The 3,187-nt window shown below is 43.0% G+C and overlaps 1 pseudogene; it reads left to right on the plus strand.

Annotated features, from left to right (window-relative positions):
- The first annotated feature begins 1,084 nt into the window (after positions 1–1,084).
- LOC118594177 lies at positions 1,085–2,848 on the plus strand (annotated as a pseudogene).
- The last annotated feature ends 339 nt before the right edge of the window (positions 2,849–3,187 follow it).

A 3,187-nucleotide genomic window follows, 5' to 3' on the forward strand; every position in this document is an offset into this window, starting at 1 on the left:
AAATAAATAAGGACTTTGCAGCAACCATAGAAAACTAGTACACTCCAGTTTACATCATGAAGCCCAAGTATATTCATCAAAAGGAAGAACTGAAAGAGCTATGCATGTGGCTTTGTACCTTTTCCAAACCCCACAGAAAGGGAGGCATCCCCGAAGGCCACTGGACTCTGGCTAACAAACACGTAAACCTGCAATTCTGGTGTCAATAATTTGTTCCTTTTGATGAGGTGTTTTTACCTCCCTCCAAACTCACTGTGCTTCCCTCCCTGGCTTTACCGTAAGTGAAGGAACTGACTTCTGATGCACTGCCAGAACACAATAAATTATGAGTCTCTTTCTTTAAGGTTGGGAAGGGGAGGAATTCTACTTCCCTATTCAGTTATTTCAGGCAAGGGCGGGAGCAGGTTTTGTGCCAGCAGCATCCTGATTATGATTCAGGATGTGCAGCCAAAGGCAAACAGTTCCTCTGTAAATTCAATCACATAGGAAGGAGCAAAGGCCCAAACAAGAAAGGCCGGGTTCTCTTTGTGTGCACAGCCAAGGGGTCCTGGGAAGCTGGTGAGGAATGATGCCCTATCCTAAGCAAAAACAAGACTAAGCTCAAAAAGTGGTCTTCTGGAAACTTCTGCACATACTCCCCACAGGAGTGAAGTACCTCTGGCCTTACAGAACAATATTCTGGACAATTTCAAATGGACTGGCACCTTTTTGTGGCATGGAGGTTAACCAGAATTAAAATGTCAATGTTTTTATTATTTTTAATTATGTATTTGTACGTGCGTCTTATGTGAATCCAGTGCCTACAAGGGCCAGAAGAGGGCATTGAGTCCACTAGAGTACAGGTGATGATGAGCTACTTGGTATGGGAATTGGAGATCAAACTTGGGTCCTCTACAAGAGCTGTATGAGCTCTTACCTGCCAAGTCATCTCCCCAGTCCCAAATTGTTTCCTGTTGGTTGGTTGGTTGTTTGGCTGGTTGTTTTTAATTATGTATAAAACACTCACTTCTAAAAAAATTACTTCTCTTATATTTGTTTTGGTTGTGAGCCTAGCCTTTAATGGCTGAGCTATCCCTCCAGCCCTATGGCTGACAAGGAAGCTGCCTTTGACAACATGGTGGAAGAATGTGTGATCCATGAAAAGTACAAAATATGGAAGAAGAACACTCCTTTTCTTTATGATTTGGTGATGACCCATGCCCTGGAGTGGCCCAGTTTAACTGCCCAGTGGCTTCTAGATGTAACCAGGCCTGAAGGGAAAGATTTCAGCATTCATTGGCTTGCCCTGGGAACATACCCATCTGATGAACAAAACCACCTGGTGATAGCCAGTGTCAAGCTCCCTAATGATGATGCTCAGTTTGATGCATCATGCTATGACAGTGAAAAAGGAAATGGAAATAGAAATCAAGATCAACCATGAGGGAGAAGTAAACAGGGCTCAGTACATGCCCCAGAACCCTTACATCACTGCAACAGAGACTCCATCCAGTGATGTGCTTGTTTTCAACTACACAAAGCATCCTTCTAAACCAGACCCTTCTGGAGAGTGTAACCCAGATTTGCATCTCCATGGACATCAGAAGGAAGGTTATGGTTTGTCTTGGAATCCAAATCTCAGTGAGTATAGTGATATTTTATTTGTATTGAAATGTGATTTTATTTGTATATTAATAAAGTTGCCTTGGGGTCTGAGCAAGCCATAGCAGAAGCTGGGTGGTGGTGGTGCATGCCTTTAAACCCAGCACTTGGGAGGCAGAGCTAGGCAGGATCTCTGTGTGTTCAAGGATACAGCCAGCATGGCGACACACGCCTTTAATCTCAATACCAACCATAGAAGACCTGGAGGTCTGTACAGACAGGCAGTGATGAGGAGGTCATGTGGTTGGGTTTACAACCAATGAGAAAGCAGATCAGAAAGTCTATAAAAAAGAGAAAAACACAGGAAGTAGCTCTCTTGCGGAGAGGAAAGACAGAGCAGCAGCGATGGGTAAGGTTTTCAGCTCTCAGGTATTGCTCTGACCTCTTGGCTTTTAACTCTGCAATTGGTTCTCTGTTTCTTATTTAACAAGATGGTTATATCTACAAGTGGGCACTTACTTAGTGCTTCAGATGACCATACCATCTGCCTATGAGACATCAGCACAGTTCCAACACAAGGAAAAGTGGTGAATGCAAAGACCATCTTTTCAGGGCATACAGCAGTAGTAGAGGATATTTCCTGGCATCTGCTCCCTGAGTCTCTGTTCAGGTCAGTTGCTGATGATCAGAAACTTATGATTTGGGATACTCATTCAAACAATACTTCCAAGCCAAGCCACTGGGTCGAGGCTCACACTGTTGAAGTGAACTGCCTGTCTTTTGATACTTACAGTGAGTTCATTCTTGCCACAGGATCAGCTGACAAGACTATTGCCTTGCAAGATCTGAGAAATCTGAAACTCAAGTTGCATTCCTTTGAATTACATAAGGATAAAATATTCCAAGTTCAGTGGTCACCTCACAATGAGACTATTTTGGCTTCTAGTGGTACTGATTGTAGGCTGGATGTCTGGGATTTAAGTAAAATTAGAGAAGAACAGTCCACAGAAGATGCAGAAGATGGCCCACCAGAGTTGTTCTTTATTCATGGTAGTCTCACTGCCAAGATCTCTAATTTCCCCTGGAATCCCAATGAACCTTGGGTGATTTGTGCTGTATCAGAAGACAATATCATGCAAGTGTGGCAGATGGCAGAGAACATTTATAATGATGAAGACCCTGAAGGAAGTGTGGATCCAGAAGGACAAGGATCCTAGACATGTCTGCACTTGTGGTTTAGACTCCCCTTGTTGTCCTCTGAACCCTAGAAGGGTTGAACACTGGTTTGAGACACAGACTTGGTTCAGCCATCTGGCTACAATAGGTGCCACCAACAATAATACTATTAGCCCAAACCATGGGGGTTTTCTAAACCTTAACTGGGGGACTTAATTCAACAAAGCCATAGACTTATATTTAAATTTTTCTTCAGGAATTTTCGAGTAACAAACCAGGTCTAAAGCAGCTTCAGAAATGGGGTGTATTATGTGTCATTATTTTTCTTCTTAAGCTATATCCCCAAGTTTTTCAGATTCTCAAGTAAGAGGCCAGAGTGGATAAGGAATAGAGCCAAGTGAGGTAGGTGTCTGAGCCATGAGTATAACTA

This window comes from Onychomys torridus, chromosome 12, assembly GCF_903995425.1.
Source record: "Onychomys torridus chromosome 12, mOncTor1.1, whole genome shotgun sequence".
Lineage (NCBI taxonomy): Eukaryota > Metazoa > Chordata > Mammalia > Rodentia > Cricetidae > Onychomys > Onychomys torridus.